This window comes from Staurois parvus, unplaced genomic scaffold (assembly GCF_062004578.1).
Source record: "Staurois parvus isolate SC_StPar_1 unplaced genomic scaffold, SC_StPar_1.0 ptg000298l, whole genome shotgun sequence".
In the NCBI taxonomy this organism is placed as follows: Eukaryota; Metazoa; Chordata; class Amphibia; order Anura; family Ranidae; genus Staurois; species Staurois parvus.
In genome coordinates this window covers 93975-107806 of record NW_028318094.1, presented here as the reverse complement: position 1 = coordinate 107806, position 13832 = coordinate 93975, and the positions used below count along the sequence as shown (strand labels likewise).

At 43.1% G+C, this 13832-nt stretch overlaps 1 protein-coding gene across 3 annotated transcripts in view; it reads right to left on the bottom strand.

Moving 5' to 3' along the window:
• SYNPO (synaptopodin) overlaps positions 1-13832 on the bottom strand; it is a 152722-nt gene that overhangs the window by 65288 nt on the left and 73602 nt on the right. Inside the window, exons 1-2 of one of the 3 annotated variants that reach the window (XR_016313526.1) lie at positions 7712-7864; positions 6892-6973 (exon numbers count right to left, since the gene is read on the bottom strand). The exons of 1 other annotated variant lie outside the window; for it this stretch is intronic. The gene's annotated coding sequence lies outside the window, so the exon portion shown is untranslated. Of the gene's footprint in view, positions 1-6891; positions 6974-7711; positions 7865-13832 lie in introns of those variants that run through there. One more of the 3 variants, XR_016313525.1, reaches the window with a different exon arrangement.

Genomic DNA, 13832 nt, shown 5'->3' with positions numbered 1-13832 from the left:
AGGGAAGGGGCCAGCTAGGATAAACTTGAACAACCATCCCTGAACAAGGGCAGGGGCCAGCTACGATAAACTTGAACAACCATCCCTGAACAAGGGAAGGGGCCAGCTAGGATAAACTTGAACAACCATCCCTGAACAAGGGCAGGGGCAGCTACGATAAACTTGAACAACCATCCCTGAACAAGGGAAGGGGCCAGCTAGGATAAACTTGAACAACCATCCCTGAACAAGGGCAGGGGCCAGCTACGATAAACTTGAACAACCATCCCTGAACAAGGGCAGGGGCCAGCTACGATAAACTTGAACAACCATCCCTGAACAAGGGCAGGGGCCAGCTACGATAAACTTGAACAACCATCTCTGAACAAGGGCAGGGGCCAGCTACGATAAACTTGAACAACCATCCCTGAACAAGGGCAGGGGCAGCTACGATAAACTTGAACAACCATCCCTGAACAAGGGAAGGGGCCAGCTAGGATAAACTTGAACAACCATCCCTGAACAAGGGCAGGGGCCAGCTACGATAAACTTGAACAACCATCCCTGAACAAGGGCAGGGGCCAGCTACGATAAACTTGAACAACCATCCCTGAACAAGGGCAGGGGCCAGCTACGATAAACTTAAACAACCATCCCTGAACAAGGGAAGGGGCCAGCTAGGATAAACTTGAACAACCATCCCTGAACAAGGGCAGGGGCCAGCTACAATAAACTTGAACAACCATCCCTGAACAAGGGCAGGGGCCAGCTACGATAAACTTGAACAACCATCCCTGAACAAGGGCAGGGGCCTTCAACACCATCTGCTGACATGTTTGTGCAATTTTACCATCTCTACCCCAGCAATCAAACAACAAACCACCCCTTCAGCCAAGTGAATAGGAGTCACACACACATGCAAACTTTTTGACACCAAGAGTGGGATTACCTAACAAGAACAAGGTGGTTCCACAACTTTCACACCTCCCATCCTGTTCTCGGACAATCAACATTTGCCTTGACAATTCTAGTAATTGGATTAAGATGTTTTTGCTAGCTGTGTGGAAATACTGAAAATGCTGGGGTATGTTCCTGACACTCATTAAAACTGAAGACATGGTTCAGATAAGATACAAAATGTCTTCAACATTACAGAACAAGCCCATAAAATGTAACTAACTACTACTAGCTGTTCATGAAAGGGTTTCTCCCTCACTTCTAGTTGTATCTCTAAACAGAAAATTAAAAGAAAAATCCCAAGTTGAACACAAATATGAAAAAGACCTTATTTATCCAACACCTACTCTATAGATACAGTATTATTTGCTTTTCAGCTAAAATACAGGCAGCTAAATACGCAGATTAAAACATATATGAAAGTAGTTCTACCTGTCAAGGAATTTTTTTTTCTATCTATCCAGTCTTAACATTTACACATCTCTGCCACACAGCTCATAAGCACTGCAGCACACAACACAACTTATTGGACTGCTTCTGTCTCTCCCAGTCTGAGCTCTGCAGTACAGGGTCATTGCATCAGTCTGATAATAAATTCAGCTCATTATACACAGGTTTAAAGTGATAGTTAAGGCTTTTTTTTCATTAAAATAAAAAAGATGTAATAGTTACCTGCTCTGTGCAATGGTATTGCACAGAGCAATCTTAGACCACTGGAGTCCCCCGCTGACGCTCTCGCTCCCCCTTCTTCAGAGTGCCCTTTCAGCAATCTGACTGCTAAGGGGGCACCCGTACACACGTGCTCCTGAGCCTGACTGTGTGAGGTGTGGTGAGAGAGGTTGGGTAAGTGTTTAGGGAAAGGGTGGGAGAGGGAACAGATAGTGGAACCTTTTTACCTTATTGCAGGGAATGTATTATGGTAAAAAAAAAGTTTAGACTTAAGAACCATTTTAAATTAAATTTAGCAAAGCTGTTTAGTTTCTACTGCTGACAATCAGACAAGGATAGCACCAATATGAAAGTGAAGCCCCACAACAATTTGATCTTTTTCTTACAGACTTCATTTTAAAGTGTTACGAAACCCACCACAGTAAAAATCAGTCTATATATGCAGCAAAGCATGCTTGTTTTACTTACTATGGAACCTAAGGGGTTAATCCACTACATTGTGTAAAAAGGATGTTTTATCCTGTCTTTTCTGATCCTCCCCTTCTTCTACTGTCCCCAATCCACCTGCTGATTGTACAGAGCTCTAGGAGTCACTCTGCACATGCTCAGTTTAGTGTGTATCGCTAGAGAGTTTTTTTTTCTTTGGGAGGGTGCATGTGATCAGCACAGGGCCAAGCAGCACTGTCCAAACAGAGGGTCAGGGGTTATGCGCCATATAAGACAGTCAGAGGAGAATTAAAACTCCTTCTACAAGCTTTCACCAGTGCTTAGCTGGACATTGATGGAAATCACAAGACTGCTCTAAGGCTAGGTTCACACCTATGCAGGTTGCATTTGAGCTATTTCTGCATTGCGTTTTGAGGTTTTGCATTTGCGTTTTTGATGCATTTTTCTTTTTTTTGTTATTTTTCTTGTTGGTAGGTAGATTTAAAAGGCATCACAAACGCATCAAAAACACAGCAAAAATGCATCAAAAACACAATACATCTGCAGTGTTTTCACTGAAGTCTATAGAAACAAAAACACAACTTTTTGTGTTCAAAAAAGTCCCTCATCCTTTCCAAAAAACACACCAGGTGAAAATGCACAGTGTGAACCTATCCCATAGGAAATCATGTTAAATGGACTGTACTGCATTTCTGGAAAACGCAACACAAAACGCTTAGGTGTGAACCTAAGGCTACTGCTGATGAGAAAAGGTATTTATCAGTTTATATTTACTAAAATAACTGCATTTCCATGTTCTGTACCGTAGGAGACCAAATATAGTGAATGCAGGGTCTGGGGTTTAGTAACACTTTAAGTGAAGCTGTCAATAAAATTTACAATGAATCGGTAAGCAGCATGTCCTCATTTACAAATCACATTATTATGCTGAGTAAAAAAGTCTATCTTTTGATGAGTACACAATTCTCCTCTTAAGTTTCCTCACATGCTGCAAGCTTAGTTGGCAAAAGATCACAGCAAAATCTTTGCGGGTGTTTAAAGAGACTGCTGCTTTCCAAATAAATACCACTGACTGGTCCCTGCAATAAAAGAATCTGAATACTTAGTTCTGAATACTTACCTCTCTGGAAAGACCGAACATTGCTATCATCAATCGATACCACTTCATGACAAATTCTTCACATAACTGGTCCCCTGCTGAGTTCAATGGTTCCTCCTGCTGGCCCCTATGCCATTACTTTGATCTGTTTTGATGTAGGAGCCAGCAGGAGGAACCACAGTCTGTTGCAGGGGACCAGGCATCCAACACATCTGAAAGTTTCAAATGCTGAAGCCTTTGCCAAAGGCTGTATTGCTTGTACACAGCAGAGTTCAGACTCTCTAGATCCCTGAAAGATAAGTATTTTATTGCAGGGACCATTCTTTATTCATATTTGTAGAAGCAACAGAGTTGTTTTAAAATCATTAGAAGCCATACTTCCCAAACTTTCTGTTTGAGAAAGAAGAACACCTTTGTAGCAGAACACACAATCTGTGTGTATATATATGTGAGCCATGAAGAATTAATAAACCAAAAATGATCGGTTAAACCCACAAGTGCAAATTTGTCACCACTACTTTTGCCTTACAGGAGCTTCTAAAAGTAATAAATGCAATAACATAGAGGTTGGATGAAAGATTTATTGTTGGATTAGGTGGGTAAACAATGCAATGTATAGAGGTCTTAGATCACAAAGAGGAACAAATGGGGAGAAAAGAGGGACAGAAGGATTTGATCCCAAATGAGAGACAGAAATTAGTTGGATGTTTTCAGACCCTGTCTGGTTGACTTGTAGTAATTGTAGTGGAGAACAAAAACAGAGCGCACCAACCTTGCGCATTACCTCAGTAAAGTGAACTCAGATCTCTGTTGAAGAAGGGTCTCCCTTCAAAACGAGTCAGTGTCACTCCGAGAGTTTCCTCTTCTGATGGGATTCATATGTGTCTCCTTATCGTAGGATTCACTGGATTATACATGCCTGTTTTACTACTACTTTTGTGAGTATATCTCCCAAATCAATAAATCAAATAATTGTTTACTGAGGTAATGCGCAAGGTTGGTGCGCTCTGTTTTTGTTCTCCACTACAGTTTGTATTAAGCTTCCCCAGCTTTGTGTTGGAGCTGCACAGCCTTTGATCGGCCTTGGATAAACTTCCATACACTCTAATATTATTGGTCCATCAGCCCTCTACTGATCTGGGTCCCTCAGCGCAAGATGTGTTTCATCTGTGACTTGTAGTAATATATGAGGATCACCAAGGCACAGCATAGATATGTATAATTAAGTAGGACGTGGGACCTGTCAAATACAATTGGCCCCATGTATGTGTACAATTGAACACCTTACATAGAATCAAGGTTTCTAAAACTTGAAAACACATGAATAGGGCTATTTATATTAATCCAGTAAATATATATAAAAAAAATAATAGAAAGGTCTCCTCCCATTTAAATTGAGCTAAGACCTGAGATTAGTATTATGCTGTCCAGCTATTTTAGGATTCTTGGAGAAAAATATCATTCCTACAGAAGCATCAGACACCCACCAAGTGACGGCACTCTGAATAAAATCAGGTCTTCAGATCTTGTCCAAGGAGTATTAGCTCCCCAGAGATAAGCCAACACTTGTTCTGTTCATCCTCTCATCCTTTGCTTCCCTCTGTTCAGTTAAATATGCTGATAGGCTCAGCCAGCCTAAAAGGGGGTCCATAACAAGCACAGGGCTGTTAGATGGTAGCTGCAAGACTTACCAACTTCATAAAACTGGCCATACACTGATCAAAATTCAGCAGGTTCAGGAGGGCCCAGCAGAATTGGCTGTCCCTGCTCAACAGAAGTCAATAATTTTATTTGATTTCTGTCATAGGGACATGCCACGAGTCCCACTGTCAGAAAACAATGTCCAGAGGGGGTTCCTTCATCCACCGTGCCCCTGTGGCTAAAGCAGCTATACTCAACCAGGGACTATGGAACCCTATGGTTCCTACAGAGGTGGCTAGGGGTTCCTTGAGCTGTGGCTAGCTGACCTCTCGTTTAATGGTGCTTTCATAGTTCCAGGTCCAACGCCACTTGGCAGAGTTGGTGACATGAGTCACAAGAGTGGAATTCTGACCACCACTGTAAGGGGTGCATTCCTTTCACTAATCACCACCAATGAAAGTGGCATTTTCCCAATGGCCCCCCCAGTGGACTAATCTTGGCAGGGTTGCCTGAGACCTGAAAATTAGTTCAGAAGGTCCTTTAAGGTGAAAAGGTTGAGAAAGGCTGGGCTGGAAGAATCCCTTTGTTTTTGTTTTTTTTCATCAGAACCCAATCAACAACTGCAATATAAAGAGCATGCCAACAGGAGGAACAAGTGACAGATAATTAGCTTGCTGCCTCTTCTTTCACTGTCCAGGGTGGGGTGGAGAGGAGACCTGTAAGTGAAACTGCATCAGAGAAAGATCAGGTCCCCCCCCCTTGCTCAAAAGGACTGTTCTGTATGATAGAGCTGTGTAAATCTCAGGAATTAATGGACAGTAATACAAATAGTTTGCTTTCCCTTTAACACATAGTGGAAGTTCAGGAAAACTCAACAGCTCTTGTGGGACATTTTGTTATCACACAAAACTGTCTACATACAAACCAACCACTGTGACCCAATCAGGTGGAAATACATTATGGACAACATGCAGGTGGGCAGCACAGTGGCTAAATGGTTTGCACTCCTGCCTGGCAGTACTCGGGTCGTTGGTTTGAATCCCAACCACAGCACCACCTGCCTGGAGTTTGTGTTTTCCCTGTGCCTGCATGGGTTTCCTCCAGGTACTCTGGTTTCCTCCCACACTCCAAGGACATGCTGGTAGGTTAATTGGATCCTGTCTAAATTGTCCCTAGTATGTGTATGTATGAATATAGGTTAGGGACCTTAGATTGTACGCCCCTTGAGGGTTAGGGACTGATATGAATGTACAATATATATATGTAAAGTGCTGCATAAATTGACAGAGCTATATAAGTACCTGTAATAAATAAATAATAGGTGAATCTGGTCTCCTATTTACTAAGAAGATATAAAGTCATGCCCCTATATCACTATTGTGTCCCCATGATGTATGTTTTGGTGGATCAAACCATAAAGCACGGGGGGGCACTGCTAAAGATCCTTCATCAAGCTTTAGCTGAACGGGTAAATATAAATCTTATTATTAGGGATTATTCTCAAATTTTCATTTTCAAGTTTTCAATAGGACAGTTGACTATATCAACCAATAAACTTTTATGAAATTCAATTCTATACATTCCTTTAATTTCTGAACTCCATATCTGAGGAATCTGATTGGTCGCTACAATAACATATACTTGTCTTTGTTGAGCCTTGGTATGTCTGTTATAACTTGTTACATGTGTATATGTAATCAAGATAAAGAGCTTTACCAAAATCAGATTAAATTAATGTCAAGGGATGGTATTAGACATTACGGAGGAACAACAACATCATAGACAAGACAACATGCAATCAGTTATAATAATAAACGTACTGCCTGTAACACATTGAAGCATACACAATCACTTGATATTCCATTACCACCAGTTACCGATGATAGGATCAAGCAACATTGTAATCCTTTGTTAGATAAATGGAGATACTGAAACTTCAAAGCCAAGGCTTTCTGCAAGAAAACTTTGAAGCTTTAAGATCTCTATCTATGCAGAAGGAATAAGTTCAGGAAAAATGAGGGGGATAAAAGCAATGGGTTTTATCCTATGTAGTGATATGTACAAGACATAGAAAGCATAAAAGAAATATAAAAAATTACCGGGTAACCCTTATAACTTAATGCAGACTCTCTGGAGCCCCTGAATTCCAAAACTTTGAATTTTCTGGGTGGCGTTTCCAGTCTAGAAAGAGCAATTGATGGAAATTTCAGCATTAAAATGCCAGCTTCTCTTTAACCGCATTCAGGCCACATGCTATATTTAACTGTCATATGGTGTGCATTATAATCGCAGTTGAATTATTTTTAACTTGTAATTGTATCGCATTCAATACCCAAATGTGATCTGTTTTGAGGTGACTCATAAAGGTGATCATAAATGATCTTGGAGTTAGTGACCCCTCAACTCCAATTTCAACCAGTGGACAGTAAGTCCCCCCAGCAGACTCTCTGTCCTTACTGAAGCTGCTTATTCAGCATTACTGGTTGCCTAAACTGGTCTCGAGGCTCTTTTGCTAAGAAGATACTACAAGTCCCAGCATGTCTGACCTGTCTTTGAATACAGGATATGTGTGGACTTGTTGAGGAGATACCCTCAATGGCTAACAAAGATGCACACTCTCGGGACAACTCGGAGTTGTAAAGTTCGAAGAGATCAAAGTTATCCCAAAAGTTTTGCGTCTTCAATAACTTCAATTAGCCAATAAAGGGTGTCACTTAAAGCCCAAACTTTGTGCACTAATTGATGGCTAACACAGTCCAGCTCTCTACTACTGACTTGTAGTTTAACGACTCGTATAGAGAATTGTAAAAACTGAGCTAAACGTTAACACCAAAGCCCTGTAATATTTGCATCTGCTCTCTCCATGGTTCCACCTGTCCACACCACACCTGTTGCATCTGCACCCAGCAGCAGTCTCACCTCTTGCAGCGTCTCGGCGTTCCCCGGCTGTCTCACTGTCATTCTGTGTGCTTGCACAGCCAGAGTTGGTTCATTTAACAGCACTGCCTCCTCTGCCTAGAGCAGACGGATTGGATGTCTCATAGCTGCTCTGCAACTGGCTGTGTCTGTCAAAATAGCTCTTCTCACCACATTGACCGAGGCTTGCTGACGCAGTCTCCCTGCCTCTTTCTGGCTCTGTCAGCCCCTCTGCACTCTTTCTCTTTCAGTATAATACATTCCTGCAAACCGTTTCTTCAAAACTTGGCGATTCTAATTTCCTAATTATATTACATCTCTTCGAATTTTAAAGCATATGCCAACCCAGAACTTATTTTCTTTTTTCTAGTTTTGGACAGAGTTAGGAAGGATTAGAGCTCCGGACAGATTTGTACTGCTATTTGCAGATTCGTTAGAGAGATTTTACTTCACTTCCTGTCCTGCTGGCAATGGTTTCACCAGATAGGAAGGGAGAGAAAAATGGTAACAGGGGTGCTGCCATAAAGAAATAAATATCTGGCAGGGGTTCTAGTCTCCTCTTAGGGCTTGTTCACAAGTGCAACAGGCAAGTTCATTCCTTTGAAAAGCGATCCCCACTCGGATCGCTTTTCAGAGGCACTTCACAGGCAGCAAGGAGGCGGTACTACCGTGTGATTTCACCCTATATTTGATGTATTATCATGGTGCAAAGAAAATGTTTTTGGCTTGAAATACACCTTAAAGCGGAGCTCCAGCTGAAAAAAAAAAAAAAGTCAGCTGCTGACTTTTAAAATACAGCCACTTACCTGTCCCTTGGTCCCGCGGTGTCCTCACCACGGCTGGTTTCACCGGCCATCTTCTCTCCCTGGTGCCGGCATCTTCAGTGTGGGCACCCCGGCTGTGACAGCTTGTGGCTTCACAGCCGGGTGCCCACTGTGCATGCGCGAGAGGTACTGCGCTTTGTGAATGGCCCCGTAGTCTTCTGAGACCTGTCACGTGTCCCAGAAGACTACGGGGAGAGAGGGGAGAGGAAAACTTCCACTTCCGATCGCCTAGGTGATCGCAGCGGAAGTGGGAGCGGATACCTGTCAAATTCTGGTACCCGCTCCCCAAAGGTGTCAATCCTTAATGGGGAGCGGGGGACAAAGCAGTAAAGTGGAACTTCCCCTTTTGGGTGGAGCTCCGCTTTAAGGCTAGGTTCACACCTATGCAGTTTGCGTTTAATCCGTTTCTGCAGTGCGTTTTTGCACGTGTTTTTGACGCATTCTTAATGCGTTTTGCGGGGTTTTTTTTAAACTTGTTGCTGGGAATAAAACGCATCAAAAAAGAACTACACGCTTTTCTGCAGTGTCTCCATTGAAGTCTATAGAAACAAAAATATAACGTTTTACATTTAAAGTCCATGACCCTTTCCAAAAAACGCACCGGGTGAAAACATGGAGATGTGAGCCTGTCCCATAGGAAATCATGTTAAATGGACTGCTGTGCATTTCTGCAAAACGCAGCAGAAAGAGCTTAGGTGTGAACCTAGACTAAAGCAGTATAAGGCTCCATGCACACTAGTGGATTTTTTAAGCTAGTTTTTAGCATTTTTGTTTCTGCTCCTAGAAGCTAAATAGTGTTATCCCATGTGTTCATGCACACTACTTTAGGCTATTAACATTTTTTGGGCTTCTAGGAACAGAAAAAAACGCTAGTAAAAACACTACTAAAACACTCCTAACGGATTTTTTCTAGCTTTTTTCTACATGTGCTGTAAAAACGCTAATATAACTCTAATGGCCCTAGACGCTCCTAAATGCTTCTAAATGCTACAAAAACACTGCTAAAAATTGTTATTGCCAGCGGTTTTTATCCAGCATTTTATGAACTTAAACAAAAGCCAGTGACCGAGGAACCTTAAACCCTAAAGCAAGCACATGTTATATTGCAGCTTAACCATTATCAGATGTGATGGCTGCATTAGTTTTTTTTTTTAGGCTTTCTTCCTTTTTCATCTGTTAATCCAGCCAGCAAGTCTGTTGCTTTTCAAAAGAAAAGCTCCTTTGCAGTTACAGGTATGAGACAGACCACTGACAGGGGTGCTTAGAGTGGTTGTAAAGGCTCAAGGAATTTTACCTTCATGCATTCTACACATGAAGGTAAAAAATCTTCTGTGTGCAGCAGCACCCCCAGCCCCCCCTAAAACTTACTTGAGCCCCATCTCATTGGCCGAGACAGCGGTATTCACTGGCTCCCACTACTGTCAATCACCGCTAGTCAGAGAGGGGGGTGGGGCTAAGCAGCACTCCATGTCAATGGTCACACAGAGCAGTGTCTGACTGAGCCTGCTCGGTTGCCCCATAGCATGCTGATTGCTATGGGGGCACTAGGCAGGAAGGGGAGGCCAGGAGTGCTGGCAGTGAAGAGGAGGATTGGGGCTGCTCTGTGCAAAACCACTGTACAGTGCAGGTAAATATGACGTTTGTTATTTTAGGAAAAATTAACCTTTAATATCACTTTAAAAAAAGCAGTTTTTATTTATGTAAAAAATGTATGTAAAACCTTAAAGAGGAGCTCCACCCAAAAGGGGAAGTTCTGCTTTAAGGCTTTCTCCCCCGCTCCCCATTAAGGATTGGCACCTTGGGGGAGTGGGTACATGAATTTGACAGGTTCTCGCTCCCACTTCTGATGCGATCGCCTGGGGCGATCAGAAGTGAAAGTTGTCCTCCTACCCTCCCTCCCTGTAGTCTTCTGGAACATGTGACAGGTCCCAGAAGACTACGGGGCCATTCACAAAGCACAGCGCTTCTTGTGCAGTAGGCACCTGGCTGTGAAGCCGCAAGCTGTCATGCCACAGCCGGGTGCCCACACTGAAGATACTGGCACCAGGGAGAGAAGACGGCCAGTGAAACCAGCTATAGTAAGGACACTGTTGGACCGAGGGACAGGTAAGTGGCTGTATTTTAAAAGTCAGCAGCTACAGTTTTTGTTGCTGCTGACTTTTAATTTTTTTATTTTTTTTCAACTGGAACTCCGCTTTAATCCCAAAATGAAAAAAACTGTTTGCTGAAGCCGATTATAGAGTATTAGCTGGAGTTCAGCTTCAGTTTGTTAGTGTATGTAAATCTGCTAACATTTATGACATTCTCTTCCCCCGGCCTGAAAATGCTGCTGCTGAAATCTGCCTGATTCTGATTCTGTGTGGAAGGAAAAAAGGCTACAAAAAGAAAACTAATACAGCCACCACATCTAATGACTGGTAAGCTGAAATATATTACATTTTTGGTTTCATGCTGCTTTAAAGCCTAGCTCTGTGCCTCCCGCCCTGCACTGCAAGGGTTAAATGCTCATTAGCTCTAGGAGTAGAGGAAAAGGCTGTAATACTTACTCTATATCATTCTCCTGCAGGATGACGTCCTCTTCTCTTCTCTGTAATGCTCTGGACTATGGGTGGTCCCTCAGTATCATCACATACAATGCAGGACTATTAGTTCTGCATTGTATGTGAGGAGGTAAGAGTGTGACTGCAGCCTGGAATGCCTTAGACAAGATGCTGAGGGGGACCAGTCACAAAGACAGAGGGAGCCTGCCGGAGATAAGGTAAGTATTACACTTTGTTATTCCCCTCTGCGCCTAATGAACATTTCACCCTTGTAGAGTTTGGAAAAGGAAGAGCCAACTGCAAGGATATTTTCTTTTCTTGTACTTGGTGGTGGGATAGACCAGTCAAAAAACAAAAACATAAAGTAAACCTGTGTGAGTTACTGGCTGGCAGGATTGGGGATGGTGTACACCGTATATGTCACGTAGAGTTCTCACTTACACATGGTGAAGGGCTCCAGGGTTTATCGCGGATATAGAGATAACAAACTTGAAGTCCTAATAAGTCCTGTTTTGTGTCCTGGAGCCTAAAAGATTTGTAGAGCTTTGGGCAGGATACGTTTCTATTCCTATGTCCATATATTACCTTATAACAGGCTCAGCTGTCCATTAGCCTTTTTATATGTGAACTGACTGATGCTCAGGGCTCTCCTGCTCTCTCTGCTTCTCCCCCCACCTTTCTTTTCCTCCATTTCTCTCCCTCCCTCTTTCCTTCTCTCTGTTCCGTGCTCTCTTTTTCCTTCACTGTCCCTCCTCTCTCTCTCTCTCTCTCTCTTTCTCTCTCCACCCTATCTTTCTTCCCTTTCTCTCTCTCTTTTCCTCCTCTCCCCCTTTCTTTTCCCCACTCTCTTCCTTCTCCCTCTCTTTCTCTTCCTCTCCCCACCTCTTTTTCCTTCCTTTTTTTCTTTCTCTCCTTCCCTAACTCTCTTCCATGCTCTCTTTCTCCTCCCCTCCTCTTGTCTCTCCCCCCGTTCTCCCCCTTTTTCTCCATTTTCTCTCAATTTTCTCTCTCTCTCACCCATCTCCTTCTCTTCCCCTCTTTCTCTCTTCCCCTCTCTCCCTCTTTCCCCTTCTCCCCTCTCTCTGTATTCCTTCCTCTCCCCCCCTCTCTCTCTTATATTCTTCTTTCTCTTTCCCTGCTCTCCCTCTCTCTTCCCCCTTCCCTCTATCTTCTATCCCCTTCCTCTCCCTTCTCTTCATCTCTCTTTCTCCTTCTCCCTTCTCTCTCCATTTCTCTTTATCCTTCTCCCCCTCTCTCCCTTCTCTCCATTTCTCTTTCTCCTTCTCCCCTCTCACTTACTTCTTCTCCCCTCTCTCTCCATCTCTGTTTCTCCTTCTGCCTCCTCTCTCCTTCTCTCTTTCTCCTTCTCCCCTCTCTCTTTCTCCTACCCCCCCTCTCTTTCTTCTTCTCCCCTCTCTCTCCCTCTCGCTTTCTCCTTCTCCCCTCTTTCTTCATTCTCTCTCTATCTCTCTCCCTGCTCTCTATCCCTCTCTCTCCAACTCTCTTACTTCGTCTCCCCTCTCTCTCTTTCGCCTTCTGCTCCCTCTCTCCATCTCGCTCTTTCGTCTTCTGCCCCCTCTCTCCTTCTCTCTTTCTTCTTCTGCCCCCTCTCTCCTTCTCTCTTTCTCCTTCTGCCCCCTCTCTCCTTCTCTCTTTCTCCTTCTGCCCCCTCTCTCCTTCTCTCTTTCTTCTTCTCCCTTCTCTCTCTCTTCTCTCTTTCTTCTTCTCCCTTTTCTCTCTCTTCTTTCCTTCTCCCTTCTCTCTTTCTTCTTCTCCCTTCTCTCTCTCTCTTTCTCCTTCTACCCACTCTCTCTTACTTCTTCTCCCCTGTCTTTCTCCTTCTGCCCCCTCTCTCCTTCTCTCTTTCTCCTTCTCCCCCCTCTCTCTCTCTTTCTCCTTCTCCCCTCTCTCTCCATCTCTCTTTCTCCTTCTCCCATCTCTTTCTCCTTCTCCCATCTCTTTCTCCTTCTCCCCTCTCTCTCCATCTCTCTTTCTTTCTCCCAGAACATCAGTGGATGTGCTTTTTTTGTACTTTACATTTTTAGTATTCTATAATGGAACCTCAATATATTTTTTTGAGTCTCATTGAATGCACTGGCCACTTCTTTAACTACAAGAGGACCACCTCATGTAAATATACTATGGCGGGTCGGCTGCTCTGTGAATTTTCAAGTGGGGGAGCACACGTGCATTCCACCCCATCTGTGCTGTCATTGGGTACAGCAAAAGTTGATCAGCAGGTCTCGGCCAATGATTTATGCCTGGGACCTGCTGATCAGCTTAGTGAATCACAGTACAGAAGCCTGTGTTTCCTAACAACACAGGACACTGTACATGGAGCAGAGATGTGGCTGTTTTTTTTCTCCCTGCACAGCAGGGAGATGAAACAATCATATCTCTTTGTAAAAGCAGAACACATTGCACTTGTTAGGCACACAGGTAACCCTTTGATTGCCTCTAGATAGTAACCCCTTTCCAGCCAGTGACATTAGTATAGTGACAGTGTATAGTATTATTATTGATCACTGTATTAGTGTCACTAGAGATGCCAGTGTCAGTTAGTGTCAGATGGTCCACCATACTATCACAGTCTCACTATAAGTCACTGATCACCACCATTAGCAGTATAAAAATAAATAAATACATAAATAAACAAATAAATAAAAATTCCAGTATATATACACTATTGTTTGTAGACACTATAGCTTTCACACAAATCAATCCATATAAACTTATTGGAATTCTTTTTAGGCCAAAATT